This window comes from Galeopterus variegatus, unplaced genomic scaffold (genome assembly GCF_000696425.1).
Source record: "Galeopterus variegatus unplaced genomic scaffold, G_variegatus-3.0.2 Scaffold3767, whole genome shotgun sequence".
NCBI lineage: Eukaryota > Metazoa > Chordata > Mammalia > Dermoptera > Cynocephalidae > Galeopterus > Galeopterus variegatus.
Window position 1 is genome coordinate 47,371 of NW_007729878.1, and position 20,977 is coordinate 68,347.

At 38.7% G+C, this 20,977-nt stretch overlaps 1 pseudogene; it reads left to right on the forward strand.

The window, feature by feature from the left end:
* The first annotated feature begins 326 nt into the window (after nucleotides 1-326).
* LOC103601516 overlaps nucleotides 327-20,977 on the forward strand; it is a 145,243-nt pseudogene continuing 124,592 nt past the window's right edge.

The following is a 20,977-nucleotide window of genomic DNA, read 5'->3' on the forward strand; positions in this document are numbered from 1 at the left end:
AAATAGAGGGGTTGATCCTTACAGAACTATTATGAGAATTAACCATGAGTAATACACCTCGCTTTGTGTGCATTGATGCAGGGGCTTTCCACCACATTTTGCCATCTTTGCCTACCCCCCACTGGGTTGGATGGATCCACCTTAAGGAGGTGTAGGGGAAGAGTACAGAGGATGGGGGTGCAATACTGATGGTGGGAAAGCATCTTATTGGTTAATAGTGGTATCTCCCAAACACCAATTACTGTCACTGCTCCTAAGGCTGATGTATTTATCAGGACGAGTTACAAAGAAATATATGTACCCAGCAAGTGAGGATGCTGCGTGTTCACCCCCTGTGATGTAAAATATGAGAGTCTAGGAGGGGCTGTTTTATAATTCATCAGGTTCCGCTAGTGAGTTCTGTCGGAGTCTTAGCTATAAAGGCAAGTGTGAACCGGACAGCAGACGAGAGAACCTGGCACCAGGGAGACGGAGAAGCTGCCTTTGGTGCCTCCTGTCTCCTCCCCGCTTTGTTCCAATAATTTTGTGCTCGGTAAGTTCTCTGGCTTTGCAGCTAATTGTTGTTGTTGAATAAGCTTGGCAAATGTATCCGCAGTTTGGAAACTGCGCTTGGTGTCAGAAGTGTGTCAGTGTTTGGGCTTCTGACAAATTCCAGTTTCCCTTTAATGGGCGAAATAGCTTAAAAGATGAAACAAAACCCGAGAAATCAATTATTCACCTTGATCCTTGGAAGGCTGCTTTCTTTGGTTGCTAAAGTTTCTCAGGTTTCATTCTGTCAGTTTCATTTGTTGGGTGAGCTTTGAAGAGAACAAGTCCTTTGTCGTGAAAATGTTTTTCTTAGCTGCCAAAAGGAGGTATGTACAGGGTGGTTTGTCCATCCCCACCCCCCGTGTCACTCTCCCCAGCGATCGGTAAATCTTAAAACAGACTGTTTGCCTGGTAACCAGCTCCAACTGAGCTGAACCTGTGCAAGACAAGATTCAAATTGCAATCTTTTGTGTGAACAGAACTGAGGGGCTGTAAATAATTGGCATTGTCGAGATTATTGTGAAACTCAGTATGGAGGTAGTCCCTGCATTTTGCTGGGATGGGATCAGAATCTGATGAGATTTGCATTCGGCATGCCTGTTGATGATGTGGGAGAGGGAGTGAAAGAAAAGACTGGATCATTATGGAAAGAGCTGTACAATGCACCCGCAGGACAGACAAATGCAGAAGGCATGACTGTTGTATTTGCTTAACTTGTGGCTGTTTCCACTAGTTTCCTAGTCCCATTAACAATTACCTGAAGCCGCATTTTGGTCCTCATCTGGGTGTGCTCCGGGTCCTTGCTCTGGGTCCTGGCTCCAGGCAGGAAGAGTGCTAATTCCTAGTCAGCTAACTGTAGGAAGTCATTTCCTTGTCAGAAGGAGAGAGAAGCGAAAGCTGTGTCTTCCCGGACTCCTTTCTTCTGTGTTGTTTTGCTTCTGTCCAAACCTCATGGAAACCAACAGCTTGACGTCCTTTTTTTTGCAGTAGCAGATTTAACCGTGGTGTCATATGGCATATTATACATGGAGAGGAAGAGCAAGGATATTTTTCCTAATGTTTCAAGTGTGTCTGGCTTATTGACATTTGCTTTATTTTACCGGCAGGGAGCTACTGTTTTCTGAACCCAGGTTTGTCTGTCTAAAGCGTTTACCCTATACACTATTGCACTTTCTCTTTAAATGTAGAATTTGTAGATCTGACAAGAACGTGCTCCTTATCCTCAAAAAAAGCAACTCATTTTAGCATCCCTTGGAAAAAATGTATACATTTTTTTTTCCACCAGAGAATTAGCTTCTTAGCTTGCTCTTTGCTTTTTCCTGATAAATATTTGGGTAATTGGTACACCACCACACTTCCAATAAAGTTATTTCTCCTTTCCTAGCATACTTTCTGATTGCACCAAAAACTTGGCAAATTTGGAATACAGAATATGGTTTGTTTTCTTTTCCAGTAACACATTTTTATGCATGCTTCTTTTGTCCATAAATAGCTTTTCCATATTTTCCATTTCTCTGAATAAGTTCTGCTTAAAGAGCAGAGGAGTGATGTATTGTGGTTGAACTTAGGGGTGTGTAACCTGAGACTTGGTTTCTAATCTATAAGCAGCTGCCTCACAAGGGGTCTGTAAAATGTCTTAGGTTCAGCTAAAAGCCTCTGGGCTATAGCAATAATGATTAAGGTAGGAAATTCAGCAAATCATTGCAGATATAAAGAACATCTGCATTTGGCGGTCCAGCCAGCCCATGCCATATTGTAAAGCTCAGGACACACAGCTGAAGGTTCCTAAAAGAGTTAATACATCTTAATGCCAAGAACAATATAGTTGTAAAGTACCTTTGAGATATATTGTATATTGAATTTTATGGTAACACATTTTGAAAAATCGCACGTCAGAGCCCACAGTTTATTTTGCAGCAATATCTGGGTTTTGATTCAATGTGGTTTTATAGAGAAATAAACCGATATACCAATCTCAGTAAACTGAGTTTTTTTCTCATTTGGTGGTGGTTTTTCCATCTTCTCCACCCACCAAGGATTAGCTCTATTTATAGCAACAAAAGAAAATTTAGCATGAATTATTTCCAATTAAATTTACAGCAAGAAATACAGATCATGTCTCTCATAAAAGGGTTAATAGCCAAAGAGGCAAATGTTAATTTTGCCTATGTGACACATATAATTTCCTTCCAGAGGCTAGGGAGGGTGGCAAAGGGGAGAGGCTTAAAGGAGCTGTTCAGAGACCTGACAACATCAGGGTGAACAAAAAAGACAGAGGCTTTGTGTCCCCCACCAAGTACTATGGTCTGCACCTCACTCTCTTTATCTGTCAAATGGGGGAGGGGAAATTTATGGGGTTTCAATGAGGGAGGGGAAAGTTAGGGGGATTCATCAAGTAGATGATGTATGTAAAGCAAATAATACACTGTTTGGCACGAAGGGGCAACCAATAAAAGGTCATTATTATAAACTCTATTTTGTAGAATGTATTAACTCATTCTGATAGATGTTGATTTTGAAAGAAACATGCACTGTAAACAAAGCTTATGTAATTTTTCTGGTTAGCAAAAAAATTTGCTTCTTACAGCTAGATAGTTTTTGGTTTTTGTTTTTATTTTGGAAGCCTAGTAAAGGCAGAGTTATTACCTTTCAGTTCACTTTTAACTGCTTCCTAAATGGCATCCAAAGTCCCTTTGTAATTATTCAAAGAATACATTTTATTTCAAGTAGGGAGCATGGAAATAAACTGATGCCAAATAATATATCACAGCATTCTAAATTATTTGCTGAACAATGAGTAAGTCATAATTTCAGCCCTGTCATTACATTAAAATACATGTTTATAATAGTAAATATCATTTATGATGTCTCAGGCACCGTGCTAAATGTATTGCAGGCATTTTCTCATTTAATCTTCATCACAGCCATACCGGGTAATTTCTTATTTTGATTCTCATTATCAAATGAGAAAACAACTTAGAGAAAAGTTCATTTAAATACTACTAATTTAAAATAGCATATGGCAGTGCTAGGACTTAAACTTACACCTGTCTGATTTCAGAATCCAAACTGTAACCATGGTGGTGGAATGAATGATCTAGCAGGATTTGCCCAACTGCTCATCGTTCCATTTTGGGATCTTCACCCTATATATGCTCTGATTCCTCTCCTCGCATATTTAATCCCAATCAGAGTTTAGGGAGTATTAAAAAAATGAAGTTGGGGATTTCCTTTGCTCTTATATTTGATCTATACCAATTAAGATCACATTTTCTTAAGCTATCTTTCCTTTTCTTACCAAAGTATAAAATTTGGCATAAAAAGATATAAATCTCATAAATCTGTCAAATTCAAGGCAAAAGTTGAAAGTAACACTGAATCAGTACCACCCTTTGACTTGGGCAAACTTCCCCCTTTCCTCTGGCTTTAGAGGAATCTGTGGGACAAGCAGGTGGAACCAGTCGAATCTTGCTCTCTCTCTCCCTTCTAGACCATATACAGGGTAAATAGAACCCCAGAATTTCTTCCCCAAACATTCCTGAGCCCATTTCTAGGAGTTGTATGATGTGCCCATTCATGAGTCTGAGGGGAAATCAGGAGGCTACTATTTGCATAAGGGGCTAGAGGATGGAGTGTTGTAGACCACAGCTTGGACTCCTGAGCAGGGATGTCCACATGTCTGCATAAAAGGCCTTTTGTGGTGCAGGAAGGAACTATGGAAGAGAAGAGGGACTGGCCCAGGTTTGGGGGCCTCCAGTTGCATTCTTGTCCTAAGTTCCAAAACTGTTAGGGACAGCCCTTCATTGAGTTGTAGAATGTTTACTTACATTTCAGAGTAGTAAAGCTAAAATTCCAGTGTGTTGCTTTTGTGGAGATTTTGTTTGTTTTTGCTTTTGACTTTTATTCTACCAAGCCAAAGGAAATTACTTACGTAAGGAAGTGGTCAAAGCTATGAAGACCTCAAACTAAAAGCTTTTAAGTGCCATTTTGAATTGACAGCAACATGATCCATCAAGGGTAGACATTGGCTTTTCTTCAAGTTCAGAGACATAGACTTACTTTGGAAGGCAATTTTTAACTACATTAAAACTCTGCCCTTTATCTTTTACACCATTTGAAAACATAGTTATTCAGAGAGACAATTGCTAATTTCAGGTGTCCTTTTCTTACCTCTAGTTTTAAATTGTGGTATAACCCTTAGGGCTGTGGACTCATGGAAGGCTGCCTGAAGGATCCAAGTGGAATCCTGCCTTACAGACTAGTATGAAAAGTAGAGATGGCAATCAATGGCTTTGTGTGGCCTTATGCAATTATTGCAGCCCCTACTTCTGTCCGGCATGCCATTCTCTCAATAGCTTCTTTTCATCTTATGTCCTACTGGAGACAAAGACCCATCTAAGGAGAACTAATAGCTAGGAGTTCTAGACAGCAACTATCTGTAATTATTAAGAACTTTGAGGGGCCGACCCCGTGGTGCACTCAGGAGAGTGCAGCGCTGGGAGCGCAGGAGCTCTCCCGCCATGGGTTTGGGTCCTATATAGGGATGGCCGGTGCGCTCACTGGCTGAGCGCGATGCAGACGCCACCAAGCCAAGGGTTGTGATCCCTTTACCAGTCACAAAAAAAAGACAAAAAAAAAAAAAAAAAAAAAAAAATTTTGGGGTTTTTAAGGGGTTTTTTTTTTTTTTTTGCACTGAATGTTAAAAAACAGAAACTTCCTTCCCGGCCATCAGGTTGCAGCTATTTTTAAACACTGGTTCTCTACATGCCCTTCTACAGCTCTTGAGGTCTCTTTTTCTCTTCCTTCCTTAGTAGTGTTGAGAGCTGGAAAGATATGGAGCCATAGGCTTTTTTGGTGTATGAAGGCTGGGTTGTAGGTCCCCCTAAAACCAGATTCTGACTTGAAACAGGTTTTTTAAATGAAGTGAAAGCCATTATGCAATCAACGTGAGTGATTTTTCCTTTTGTTTTGTTTGTTATTCTTATTTTCACAAAGAAGTTTTCTAGGTGGAAAGGCAGAATGCATCTTGGAAAATAATTGCTAGCACTAAACCTTGCAACTTTGCTTTCCTTAGCTATAAAGCAGGTAAAATAATCACCATCTCACAAGGCTGTTGGAAAGACATAAATGAGATAACTTATCTCCTAGTATTAGCTATTCTGTCATTCATATGAAAGCATCTGGCACAATACTTAGCACATAATGTACCTACATTAAATGTTCACCATATCTGAAAATATAGCAGTTAAATTGATGATGGTGAAGACTAAGGAGTGTGCCATATTTATTTCACCTAGAAGAGGTGGTAGAGGGATGGTGCAGGGAGAAAAAAACAAGCAGAAACAAGACAAATAAATACTCATCATTTAACCTCTGCATGGAAAACTCTTAATAGTGCATGCTTTGAATGGTAGTATTCCCATTTATTTTTGTTTTATGTATCATTTCAACTTTTGTCATGAACATGCATTATTTATATAATTAGGAAGAAAAGGGAAAAAACAGTTTCAGGAAATTGAATTAGAGTAGGAAATGGCTATTGGTATGTTGTGGACATCAAACTCTACAGAGAAAGTCAAGTCAAATATGAAAAAAAAAATAGGCAAAATACTTGGGAAAGGTATGTGCTCTGGTTTAAATATTTCATATTAGCCTGCTTTATTTAGCTGTTTGTCTATTATTAATCATTTATTAAGCATGGACTACTTACCAAGTGCTCTGCTAGGTGGTGAAATTTCGAAGATAAAAAAATCATAATTCTTGAACTCAAGGAGTTTATAATCCAAGATAAATGGTTAAATGAGCCCACAATCCCAGGTGCAGTTACTGCTGTGCCATAGTAGGAACAGGTAAGGTTGTTTTCTGTTGCAAGTAACAGAAACTCAGATTTAAACTGAGTTGCTCAATAGAGGGAACATACTGGTAATTACAACTTAAAAGTACAGCAGTAAAGCCAGCTTTAAGATGTCTGAGCTTGAGGCTCACACTATTGTCAAGAAATTGATTTCTTTTGGTCTTCTCACATTGCCTGTCTTTATGTTAATTACATCTCAAGACTAACTGCCCTCATGGTTCTAGAACAGTTGTCAATGCTTCCTGGGCAACTTGTTTTCATAGTCATATCTAGCCAGAAAGAGATTCTTGCAATGGTCCCTAGAATTCATTTTGAATGGACTGGTTTATATCCATCCCTGAATATAAGATCAAATCACCAGCCCCATTCTGAAGTTTAGACAGGATAAAGACAGCCTCCCCAGGACCTATGAGTCCGTAAATGAAGTCTGGAGGCTGTTGCTGTTGGAAGGGATGGTGATAGTGACGGATACTGGCAAAACATCCACCAGTCCTCTACAACTTGTGAAATGTACAACACATAAAGTACAAATGTCCCCTAGAGTTAATACATAACATAATGGAATAAAGGCCAAGCATATGAAAATGCATGTTTTTACACCGACTTCCAGGATGAGTAGGGGTTTGCCAGGGGATAAGATAGACAGAAAGTCTTCAAGGCAGAGAAGAAAGCCCCCTGCAGACATAAAAACAAGTAATTGTTCAACTCTCTGCTTATCTTTACATTGGCACTATTGCAGATGTCACCAACCAGAAGTCATCTGTCCAGCAGTATAATGAACACTAAACCTAAAGTATCAGTCTCACCAAAACTTGCTGTTGAATGATGGCCACTTGGTTTTTAAGTTAAACCACAGTCTAGTGTTCTCATTCTTTACAGTGTGAATATAGGTTTGGAGTCAAGTCAATGTGAACTCTAAAATTTATGTTCCTAGGGCTCAGAATTATAGTATCTTAGAGCTAGACCATATCACTGTTATCTTCTCCTTTTTTGCTTCTGTTGAAACCTGCTTAAAGTAGAGAAATGACTCACCTAGTGCCTCAAATTTATTTGGATTTTGATGTCATGAAATTTGCAATGTTAAAAAATGTTATAGGACAAATGGGGGTACTTTTCAATAGATGTGCTTGCCAACTGTATAGTGTATATCACATTGGGAATGAGACATAACAGAGTAAAATATTTGTTAACTAAATATTAGTGCTTCAAAGGAAAATGAGACTTAATTATGGTCTCTGTGTGATTCACTGTTTATAGAATCTATAAGTTCTTTAGCCTCTGGCAATACTCACCTTTTCTTTCTATTGAGGGAGTAAAATGCCTCCTTGGTAAGATTGTACTGAATGGGCTTGGTAACAATTTTCCACTAAAATTCCTGACTCCAAACATAATTAGCTACATTTTGGATTGTTGTTTTTCCAGTTTTGCAGCATAGAAGAGGAAGTTAGAAGACTATTATTTACTTTCTACTGGAAGTGGGTTCGTACTGTTTAGGATTTTCTGGTATTTAAATTCAATGATAAAACATTCTTTTTTTACTCATAAAGCTTGTCTCAGGGTTGTCAATCCACCTACCCAATGGGTATGCTCTTAAGTATTCATTTGTCTGTCTAGCTTCTTTCCAAAGAACACTGAATAATGACAATAAACAAAAGGATATTTCCTCTTGCTGTTTGCTCCTGGTGCAGCAAATCTGTTCGGAAAAACAGATGGGTATGGGTAAGTGATCCAGCCAGGGATGGGTAAGTGGTCCCAACCTGGCTGTGTCAGTGAGGAACCTGAGAGTTAACTCAGAAAATATGCCTGAGCTAGAATGCAGTGACCATGTAGGAAATGCTCCCCAGGGCACTGGCTTCTTCCTCTTCAAATTAGATAGCCCTACAGTGCAGAGTAAGAAACAACTAAAAATAGTGGAAGGATGATAGATAATTTCATTTAAAAGCACATATGTCATCCAAGCATTAAAAGATGCCATTATCCCCTGGCACAACTTCACTTTCCCTTAGCACAAATCAGATAAAATCTTCTTTGTCTTGTTTTGAGGCTTCCTTGTACAAGTAGAGAAACTGTTTCTTGGCTGAATTTCTTACCTCCTTAGTAAGTGTTTTGAGTTCCTGACAAATAGGAGAAACCAAAGAGTCCAACACTGATATTCTGGCTGCATAAAATAAGTTCCTAAAATATTGAAGTACTCACATTCTCGTTGGTAAATAGCTTCTAAGCTGGGCCCTCTGAGTGCTCCTCTCTCAGTTGCTTCAGACTACCCCCCTCAGTCTCTTCCCCTGGACTCTCACACGTCTCCATGACTGAGCAACTAAAATGCTCATGCACGGCACAGCTAGTTGTTAAATAATATTCTTGACATCATTTCTGTATAAGACCCATCATATTTTTTTAAGAACTTATGGCTACAACCGGGGAGAAAAACATTCAGACACAGCAACAATGTGTAATTCATTAGTAAGATGTTTAAGACAGCCTTGTATGATTTTTTTAATGAGTGATAAAGGAGATATTATTTGAGCTTGTCTGGAAAGATTGGTTAGGGATTTGGATACAGCAGGGGTAAAGGATAATGGCAGAATGTACAATTTTTAATTCATTTAATTAACAAATAATAACAAACTCTCCCACTTGTTCACTGCCACTGTGTGCAAAGCACTTTACATATGTTACCTTGTTTTCTTCTCACAACAGCACTGTGAGAATAAAGGAGAAAATGAGGCTTGGTCACACAGCTACAAAGCGGCAGGACAGCCCATGTGTTATCCACTATTTTCCACTATATGCAAGACACTGTCTTAGGTGCTGGCACAGTGAATATGAAGATGTATTTTTTTACTTGTATTGGCCAATAGCAAACCCAAGGATATATTGAGACAGCCCCTTAATTAAATGAAAGAGTGCCAGTAGGCCTTCTGCAATCAAAAACATCATTTCACAATATGACTGGCTAAAACATTTTTATACTGCTTCCTTCAATGGCCTCAGTAGCAAACTATTGAGGGTACTAGCTAAATTCATTATGATTTGATTATCTAATCTTATAATATTAGTCTTCTCGTGACCTTTGCATAAAGTAGGACATTAGAAAAAGCAATAAAACACACAGCCTAAGTGTTTAGCCCATTGACAAAGTTTTGCTTTCCATCTTTAAATGGAAGCTGAAAGAGCAAGATTATTTATTAATGATTCTACAAGAAATATGCCTTTTTCTAGCTCTCCTTTCCAGCTTTTGCCCTACACAACAATGAGCATGTGCTTGCCACAACTGAAAATTACATGGGAAACTGTACATTTATAGGCCAGAATATTGGCATTGCCTCATTTCTTACCAAAATACCTCACAGTGAGTTTCTTGAAAGCAGAGATTTTATTTCATTCATCCCTGTATCCCCAGCATCTCACATGCTGTCTCTACTCAAAGTAGGCACCAAAAATGCTGGTTGATAATACCAGTTGATACATCCTTCGAGGGAGGACAGAGACAAAAAGACTAAGAGGCTGGGGAATGATTTGCGGAACTGATCACTGAAAATGGTGCAGGACTTTACTAAATCTTCAGAGAAGGGCATTGTAGGCAGGTAGTACACACTAAGCAATGTTTCTAAAGTGGGAACGCTCACAGAGTTTGTACATTCAAGGAAGGCCTCAATGCCTTTGCAGTATTTTTTGCTCCTGGCATCCCATTTCTCTGGATTTCTTTCCCTGCTCCCATCCCCTTTATTTCTCTTATTCCCACTCATCCTTTAAAACTTAGGCTTCTTCAATAAACAAATGGCAAAGAAAAAAAGAGACAGGGGAAACACTTAAAAGACAAATCAATTAATTGTAAGCACTGAACCTTACTGTATCCTGATTCAAATAAACTATAAACAAAAAAGTAATTCATGACATTCTTGAGACAACTGGACATTGAACACCAGCTATATATTCAGTGATAAGTTATTGCTGATATTTTAGATGTGAAAATGCTATCATAGTTATGTTAAAAAATAGGCAACCTTACTGTATAGAGACACATGCTGACATGTTCATGGAAGGAATTATTGCCTCACAATAATACAGGAGAGGGGAAGTGAGTAGGAATACAGATGAAACAATAAATAAATAAATAAGTAAATAAATAAATAAATAAATAAGCATTATTTGTTTATTTATTATTTGATTATCTTCCTGAAAGCTGAGTACTTCTCACTGTATCCCAAATACCCTAGGCACGTTTGCATGCTTAACTCATTCTATTTTAATTATCTGTTTACTTGGGTCCCATCACCAGAGGGAGCTCATTAGAAAGGACAGAGATTTTTTTTCTTTGTCTTCCCATTGACTGGCTCATAGAATGGGTTCAATAATGTTGGGTAGAAGGATGAAGAGATAAATTAATGCGTACAGACTCACAACATCTATGTGGGGTGTGTAATTAAATCAGTGGCTTCCCCTTGATTTCCCCTACCTTCATCTAATGTTTAAGAAACGAATCTCAATTCATGTTCTATATACGAAACAGTGTTTGCTCACAACTGAAAGCCACAAATGCAGCAGCCTAATTGAAATTAGATAATTCACATATTTTCATTTAATATTCATAGAAGGCCATGTTGTGAGGCCATGTTCTTAATTAGAATAAGATAGCATTGTTGTAAATCTGTTTAGTTCTCATAGTGATAAGGAAAATATAAAGAAAAACATTTTTCTTGTGTTTAAAAGAATTTTTAAATTAAATTATGGTTATCTGAATCTACATTTTAAATGTAAATTTACAAAAATACTGAGGAGCCCTCCATGAACTTTCTTGTCCTCTTTGTCCTTTGCAGGTACTTATTTTGTACCAATAGAAATCACCCCTCTGGAAACTGTGGAATTGAAAGACTGGAGGGGGCTTTGCCAGGTGATTTTGTCAATCCTCTTGCTTTTGATTTAAACTGTGCTGAAGCAGCCAATATAAATAAAAACCTGCCTCATTTTTATTGTTTTGAAGAGAAGATTTTAATCAAATCACTCCGTAGTAGTAAATTATTATTGGAAATATTAATTTACTTATATTCCCAAATCATTTATCAAGCAAATTTTCAGGCATATATGTTTTAACAGTAGAAAGGAATCCATCTGTTCCTTAGAGTTCTTAGATATGTACCTACCCAGGAGCAATCCGTGAGATGAATTTATAAAAACGTGCATGACATCCCTTAGAGAACCTGTTTCACAGACCAGATGGAATTCACTGTTTTTTCAAATAAAATTTCTTCATCTATGACAACACAATGAATTTCCTTACATCTTAGAATTTCATAAGTATGTGCATGTGAGTGAGCCAAAGGGGTTTGTTTTCTTCTGTAGTATAGATACAATTCCTGATATTGAAATGCAAATAAGGACTTGTATAACAAGTCCCATCATGGCACCTGATAAGTATTAAGTCTCCACATGTACAGCTGCCAGTGGTGGGTAATATTTTTATTTCTGTATGTCCAGGACCTAGCACAGGGTCTGAAAAATGTGGGTGCTCTGTACATGTTTGTTGACCTTTCTTCCTGCTTTCACTTCAGCCATGGGCCATATTGCCAACCACCATAAACATCCTCTTTATTGTGACAAGTGAGCAAACCCAGGAATGATAAAAGCACAGTTACTGGAGAAGAGTCTGCAGAGTCTGGCAGGACTTCTGGGGAATGTAGAGGTTAATTGGACATCTGCTTACCCCTCATCTTCACTGTAACTTATTGAGATGTTTATAATTCCTGACTTCAGCTAGATAAGCTGGTGAGGGTAGGTAGATGGGAGACTACGCCCACCAACGTACACATCACTGCCCTGAGAGTTGAGAGACGAAAGAATTTATAGCATAGCTATAAAATTATTTTTTAAAATCATCTAGATATACTTCTTTTCACCATTCATGTCAAGATTTAGTTTTGAACTGTCTTTCCCTGTTAGTTATTATTTCTTCCCTTGGCATTCCCTAATGAAGAACTCATAATTACAAGTATTTATTCTTTCTTTCATTCATTCAGTTATTCAGAAAGTATTTGTTTAATGCCTAATTTATGTTTGGCACTGTTCTGGGCACTAGAAAATACATAATAACCTTTCATGTTCATTTGGTATTAATTTCTTGTTTGTTTCTTTATTTTCTTTTTTTTTTATCGTTAAATTTTTATTTTGTCAATATACAATGTATATGATTATTATGGCCCATCACCGACACCTCCCTCCCTCCTCCCTCTCTCCCCTCCCCCCCAAGAATGTCCTTTCCGTTTGCTTGTTGTAACAACTTCATAAAAGTATAGTTGTTATATCTTCTTCCCCACCCCGCCCCCCGGGTTTTTTTGTGTGTGTGTATGTGGGTGAATTAATTTGTTTTTTTTTTTAGCTCCCACCAATGAGTGAGAACATGTGGAATTTCTTTTTCTCTGCCTGACTCGTTTCACTCAATATTATTCTCTCAAGGTCCATCCATGTTGTTGCAAATGGCAGTATTTCATTCGTTTTTATAGCTGAGTAATATTCCATTGTGTAGATATGCCACATTTTCCGTATCCACTCATCCGATGATGGACATTTGGGCTGATTCCAGCTCTTGGCTATTGTGAAGAGTGCTGCAATGAACATTGGGAAACAGGTATACCTTCGACTTGATGATTTCCATTCCTTTGGGTATATTCCCAGTAGTGGGATAGCTGGATCGTATGGTATTTTCAAGGTTGGAAAGGTTATCTGTCCCTTTCTGTGTCAGGGCATAAATATACTTGTAGGGTTTTCCAAATGAGGTTAAAACAAAAGAAACAACATGAAAAGACTTAAACTTGAAAATCATAAGCCATTATGTTAAGGATACAAGTCATGCTCTATTTTTAATTAAGTGGGTCTAAGTTCGAAGGACCAGGGGATCATTCTATTCATAAGTAGGCTCTCTTGTGAGCCTTAGTTGTATATTACATATCTATAATATATGCATACATTTGACATGGAAATGTACAGGTACATGGAAATAGATGTATAAATATATACATGAAGATATATGTACCAAGGGACACGGCAGCATAGACTGCTTCTTTATAGATTTTTCAGATGAAACATACTCAGCACCAATTTGCTTTTATACATGGCCTTCTGAACTGAAAAGTTATTGCCAGAGTCAAGAATATTATTTTGTAGTAAATTCATAGGAATGAGTAATTTGAATGAATTTGAGTAAGGAAGGGGGATTCATAAGGAGAAGGGCCATGTCTGTTTTGCCCACCACTGTATTCCTAGGACCTAGCACTCTGCCTGGCACATAGTGGTCATTCGGTGAATGAACAAATCAATTAATGTAAGTTTGGGATTGGGAAAATATTCTAATCCAGTATTTTGATGGGCCATGAAATTCTTTGATCATAGAATGAAGAAGAAATCTTTGCTGCTCAGAGATTCCGTTAAACTCAGCAGACATACTCATATATTGTCCTCTAAGGTCTACTAGGGACTAGGGATTTAGTGCTGAATGAAATGTGGCGTCTGAGCTTCAGAAGCTCACAGTCTAGCAGAAAGACACACACATATATACAGTTTTACTTCTATTTTATTAAAAATTTAAATTATAATAACAGGATATGAGTACAAGTATGTTAGTGCTAACAAAGCAGAGAGGTAACCCAGAGAAAGGTGTAATTACCTCTACTTAGTGGGGCTAAATAAAACTTCTCTGAATGTCTTCACAGTATTTTAAAGAACCAAGGATATCCCAGATAGAATGAGCAACATATACAAAAGTATGGAGACATGAAACAGCCAGGTGTGTTCTGGGACCCATAAATACTTCCTTGTTCTTTTGTTATGACATGTCTGGAGTACTAATGGCTACAAAACTATGCTCTCTACCCTAAGTGAATCATTGTGCAGTATATGCATGTATTGTAACAACACACTGTACCCCACAAATATGTACAAATAAATATTTTTAAAAATAAATAAAATGAGAGGAGTGGTAAGTGAAGTTGGAGAGGAAGAACTAAAAATAAATTTTCTATCCTTACATTTTTGCAAATTGATGATCAGATGTTTTCATGCATCAGTTTGAAGACCCTCCACTGTATCCTGTTTCTATGTAAATCTGACCCTGCTTTAATGCCCACCCTATCCATGATGTCAGACATGGCCATTGCTGTCCATAAAAATCTCTTCTTCTATGGACCTCAGCTTGAGCTCCATCATTCTGTGTTTTTGCTTCATTTCCCCAGGAGATTGTGAAATGACTGCAGGAAGGGGCCATACTTTCTCTCTTCCTTTGATTTCTGCACATGCCTAGTAGCAGACCCTAGACCCTAGATACTAAAGAAAGTTAGCTACCTTTGGAGAGAACATTACTAATTTGAACAAGCTGGAAGCATTTTAGAACCATGCTGAGACCTTTATATTCAGGTAAAGACCACGTGAAAATGCCCCTTTTCAAATATATACCAGGGACTAGGAAACTAAAGTTCAAGCCAAACCTCAGGATTGACAGAAATGAAAACGGAATTGTTTACCAGTGAATGAGAAAATGCATTGACATCATGCCGGCTTTATGTCCACCACCCTCCAGCAATGCACGTCAGTCTGAATGTCATGTCCTCAGTCAGCTGTAATAAGCGTAGGTAGGGCAGAGTTTGCATATCCGTTAAATAGCAATAATTCCATTTCAAAGGGCAAATGAATGAAAATGTGCTTGAAAACTCAGATGCATTGAGAAAGGGTTATCTAAACTTCATCGTAGACAAGACAAACCTTATTTTAAGAAATTCTTATTTTTATTCTTAAAATAAATCTTCTTTATTCATATTTTTCTATATTTTATTGTCTTCTGCCTATGAACACATACAACCTTACTGAAAGGCAGATGTGCCTAAGGAAATATAAAGGGGTGACCATACATACCAGTTTGCCCAGGCTGGTTTCTGTATATATCCAGATTTAGAAGATTATTGAGCATAGGCAAACATAGCTAGAATGAGAGTATTGTGTCATTTGAGATCTGGTTGGAGAAGGAATGAAGGGGTCTTCATTCTTCCTTTATATTTAGAGGTCGGATGGGAACTGGCACAGAAGGCTGAAGCCATGGCTTTTAATAATGCCCTTTCCACTTACCAGCAATGTGACTTTGGGAAAGTCATGGAATGTCACTCGGGTATCAGTTCTTCTCAGCCCATGGTAGAGTCCTATGCTTAGTAAGGGCCACTTTATTAGATAGTTAGAATTAAGCTATTTCTAGAGGTAACCAGTTGGGAAAAAAAGTCTGGAAACCTTATCAGATAAAGATGAGTTAAAGAAACCATGAATGCTTAGCTTCAGGAGATGAGAACAATAAATACAGTAACATTATTCAAATACAAGAGAGCCTTTTAAGGAGTTGAGAGATTATAAACTTATTTTATAAACTACAAAGGGCAGAAATAGGTCTCATGGAGGGAAATTCTAAGAAAGAGATTTCAGTTCTCTATAAGAAAACATTTTAATAATGGCAACAGTCTAGCAATGGAAGGGGCTAATCTAAAAAAACAGTACTAGTGAAAACATGAAGCAGAGAACTTGACATACGTGTTTGTAAAACTCATGGAACAAGTAGTGGGTCAAGTTGGGGAGGGGCCTGAGAAAAATCCCAGAGGAATGTGATAGTCAGTCCTCACTTGTCTTCCAACTTCCATACACATTTCTGTATGTCACTTTCTTGTCTTTTTGACTCTTAAAACCTCTACAGCTGACACAGAACTCCAATCTCATGCTCCTATGGTAATACACTCTCCATTGTCTAGAAAACATCCAGAGAACCTCCAAAGGCGCAGTAGAGATTATTTTCTTTTAGGCAAGTTGCCTAATGGTTGACAAAAGGCATGTCTGGTCTGATTTTCTTTTGTCTAGGGCACATGATGATTTGAATATTAATTATTAGAATTTTAACAACAAATACATTTGAAAAGATAAAAGGAAATGGTTAACTCTATAGTCTTGAAATTCTTTCTGATCTCTCTTCCTTTAAACTGCTTGAACCCCTGAATCACAATATCTGTTTTATTCCCTCAGGTCATCCCTGGCAGAGACAGAGCTCCCAAGAGATAACTGAAACTTGAAAAAATGTACCCCATGCTTGTTCTCTAGTTTGCCCTGAGCTATGGTACCATGTTGCAGTTGACTGTTTTCTTGTTTTATTTCTGCAGCATAATGTAAAGCAGACACTGTACCTATTCACTGCTGTATCCTCATTGCGTAGCACAGTACTTGTCATAAAAAGTCAACCCGCACATGGTTGAGGAATGAAGGAGAGCCCATCTCTTCTGTACTGGAACCAACTTTACCAGCCTCCTCCATGCAAGATTCTCTCTAAATCGCAGTTCTACTTTTACCAGTAGCTCAGCACCCTCTTTCTGGTTCCTTCAGTATTTACTTCTCCCTGAGGAATGAAGGAGAGCCCATCTCTTCTGTACTGGAACCAACTTTACCAGCCTCCTCCATGCAAGATTCTCTCTAAATCCCAGTTCTACTTTTACCAGTAGCTCAGCACCCTCTTTCTGGTTCCTTCAGTATTTACTTCTCCAAGCTGAGCACCAATCATTTCTTATGTGCATGCACTTCATTTTTCAACACTTCTAAGATTCCAGAGTGTTCCATTTATTTCTTCCTTCTCTGACAATACTTTAAAACTAGTTGATTATTCAAGCACTAAATCCCTATTTATTGAGAGCTCGCTGTAGCCAAGCACCCTGCTGGACACTGCAGAATTTTCAGCCATGCAAAAAATAACATATTATCTTCCCTCAAAGTCTAGTTGGGGCTTAGGATATATAAGTAGGGCAGGAAAACTTACAGTACAAGCCAGGACTCAGTTAAGTGCTAAATAAATGTTAGTGCTAACTTGATGGGTTTTCAGAAGAGGATGTTTTCTGACTGAGAGACTCAGAATCTTTGGGAAGTACACAAACTTCAGTTAGTTTTTCAAAGATAAGATGAATCTAGATCATAAGAGAAGGGGGGGATACAGGCATTTTAAGGAAGAATGATGCACTTTTCAATCTGATATTTATTAATTCAACAAATGTTCCTTGAACACTTGCTGTGTGCCAAGAACCAAGCTGGAGACTAGTACTGTGAGTTTTCTGAGGTCAAATATGGTTTGGTTTTCCCTCATTTAATCCCAAACCATCATGACCTCATTCATTCCTGAAGCTTTAACTACTAGCTCCTGGCATGCAAAAGGCACCCAACTCTACCTGTCCACCCCCAGAGTCTTCTAGTGAGTCTAATCTTTGCCCTCATCTTAAAGGAAAGTGAGGTGTGATGATTCTGCTCTACCCACTCTGTGCCTGCCACTCCCACTCCCCCCCTCTGCAAAGGTACGAGACACTGTGAAGCCTAAAAAAGTTATGATGTGCACATACTCAGTTCCTTGCAATTATATAACCTCTGTAAGTAGTACAATTATGAGAATGGAAAACATGCTTTTAAGTGTTCCTCCACACCATTGCTGCCTATTTCAGACTGGAGAGCCTTGTTGACTAACAGGGACCAGCCTGCAGAATGATATCCACAGACCCTTATGTAGTGTTAATGATGGTAATACTATTTTTAGTCACTGAATCCATGCCATGGAACAGATGCTGTGCTAGATGCTTTCAGTCTACAATAACTCATCCTTACAGTAAGCTTTGTAAGAGAGCTATTACTACCACCCTTATATAAATGACAAAACTGAGGTCGTATGTACAGCTTGCCTAAGATCTCAGGTCTTGTAAGTGGCAGGAGTCAGGATGAGAACCCAGATCTGTTTGCTTCCAAGTGCAACGCTCTTTCTACTAAATTATAACAGAAGTAGGTAAGTAGTTTTCAGTGCCTTAATCTGATCACTCGGAAAGTAAGGATGTATTGTTATCTCTGCCTCAGAATTAGAATGCTCTTGACAACTGAAGGTTCTAAAGGAATATGACAGCCTTATGTCAGTACCCAAGATGTATTGTTACTATGCTGAACAAAGGGAAGGATCCAGGCATTAAGGTTAATGGCGTTATCAACCCACAAGTGGTTTATGACCCAAGTGACCCCTGAGTCAGAGCATAAAATCTGCTAATGAACTTCTGTCCAAGCAAAACCAGTGAACTTTCATTCATTTGTTCACTCAATTAATATTTTGCAAGCTTTTACTGTGTGTCACACACACACTGTATCTGCAGTGACACTGCAGAGTACATTTTTAATAGGATGTCTTGCCGAGTCTAATACATATTTAATAAACAACTTGTCATGGGAATTAATGTACCTATCCAACTTACAGGGAGGTTTCCAGCTGCAAAGGTACATTGGCAGGAGGAACAGTAAAAACAACAGCTCTTAACCTCTGAGATAAGATTTTGGCAGCGACCTGGTGTGTTGTATCTACTGAGGGCAGTGCCTGAATGGAAAAAGGAAAAGCACATTGGCATCAGACAGTCCAAGGCTCAACTCTCGGCTCTGACATTCAATAGGCAACTGTGCGATCTTAAATTATTGTATCTCTAGGAGCCTCAACTCTACAGCTACAAGATAGGGCCAATAATGCCCCCTGAGTGGGTGGTTTATTCACTTGATTATTTAACAAATATTTATTGAACATTAAATCAGTCAGTAAAACAGACAGCATGTTTGGTATTTTAAGCAAAAGAGGGTGTAATTCAGGGTAATAATGTGCTGAGAAAATGTTGGAAGGGTTGGAGGAGTGATAGTTAGGACCCAAGTCAGGGAACTTCAGAATGCCATTGCCTGAGCTATAGTTTCTTGCAGCTAGAGACCAACAGTGGACAGCAGAGTCTGAGAAAACTGCTAAAAAGCTATAGCAGTAGTAGGAGCTGCAAAGTCCTGTGCCCGTTTGCCACTGCCCTCCCACATCCCAAAACTCATGCAAGTTACTCCGGATGAGAGAATCTAAACTGCAACTCTGCTGACGAGAGATTCCGAGCATACGGTTTTCAGCCTTGCTGCCCTTGCGATTCAGTGGAAAGCGTGGGAGTGGGAGGATTACAAAGGGTATGGAGGACAAATAGACAATAGCCGGGACAAGCACCTCCTATATGCCAGAAACTGTTCTGGGGAGGACAGGGATAAAAAGAAGAAACAAAATATTCCCCTCATATGGTACACATGTAATTATGGGAGATTAAATGAGTTAATGTATTAATGTGTTTAATAGACCCCGCCATACTGCATGTTCCCTAGAAATAATTGTTCCCTTCTTTCAAGTTCAACACTGACCCAAGAGAATATAACACTCTGCCTTCCTTGCATGATATTTCTAACAAGGCAGGTAATTCAGAGATTAGAGATGGAAGAGCTTAGAGTAGGCTTTGGGGGCCAAATAGCGAGGTTTCAATGGACAGTGCTTGCCTTTTGCAGATAGAGTCACATTTCAATCTGTACTGACTTCGAAAGCCAGTTGGACCTGCCTCAAAACATACATTCTCTTGAAAGATAACATATATAGACCATCTTTGAAGACATTTATCAGTAGCTGTATGTATTAGCTCATTCCAAGATATCAAAATGCAAATGTCCCACAGAGATCCGAACATTGCCTGTTTGAAGTAGGTATGAGGAGAGAGATGAACATGTTAAGGTAGGCATTAAAGTTTTCATTTACATGAATGATTCATTTACTCTGTCTTGAGGATTTACTAGTCACCTTCATGTCTGCCTCCAGCAGGAGGTCACTATGCTTCGTTCTCTGTCCTGACTCAGAAGAGTAAGGTGCAACTGATTCCCTTAACCACGTTGAGGCAGCTCCGCGTGCCCTTCAGCGTCTGGGGTGGAAGCTGTCTTGAGCACTTGAGATTGCTGTGGGCTACGTTGGGTGGTCACGAGCTTCAGAGTCAGACAAGTCTGGCTCTCCTATTAGAGCCATAAGTAGCAAAGTACTTTCTCTCTGCTGCTGGTTTCCTTCCCCAAAATTGGGATAATAAAATCTAACTTACGGTAGTATGAGGATTAACTGAGATGAAATTTATAAATTATCTGGTACATGGTAGGTGCTCCGTAAATGTCCATTTCTTTACCCACTAACAATATATTATCTTAGATATTTTATTCATCGTGGTTTTAAATTTATTTTTTACTTTTTCTGAATACTGCTACTAATGCTAGATGCTTGCAGTGTTTTACATGGGCGTCTTATTTAATCTCCACAGTAACTATATGCATAGTTTTATGAATAGTTATGAACACAACTATAAAAGTAACTATGTGAACAATAACTATATTATTCCCTTTTAATATATATGGAACCTAGGCACAAGAGAGGTTGAATAACTTGCCAAGGTCACTGCACCAATTATGTGTCACAAGTGGGATTTAAATGCAAATGCTTTTACCCCAGAGCCAGCACACTGTTTGCAGCATAAGACATCTCCCACTCCAGGCTCTAACCTTGTGCAAAGCAGAAGGAGTGGTGTATTTATTTGAATTTCCTGTGTTACCAAGAGCAGAGCAAAATGTATCATGTAAAGAACATGGCGATTGAAATCTTTAAAACACATATTTGGGGCCGGCCCGGTGGCGCACTGGATAGTGCGCCGCTTGGGAAGCGCGGCGGCGCTCCCGTCCGAGGGTTCGGATCCC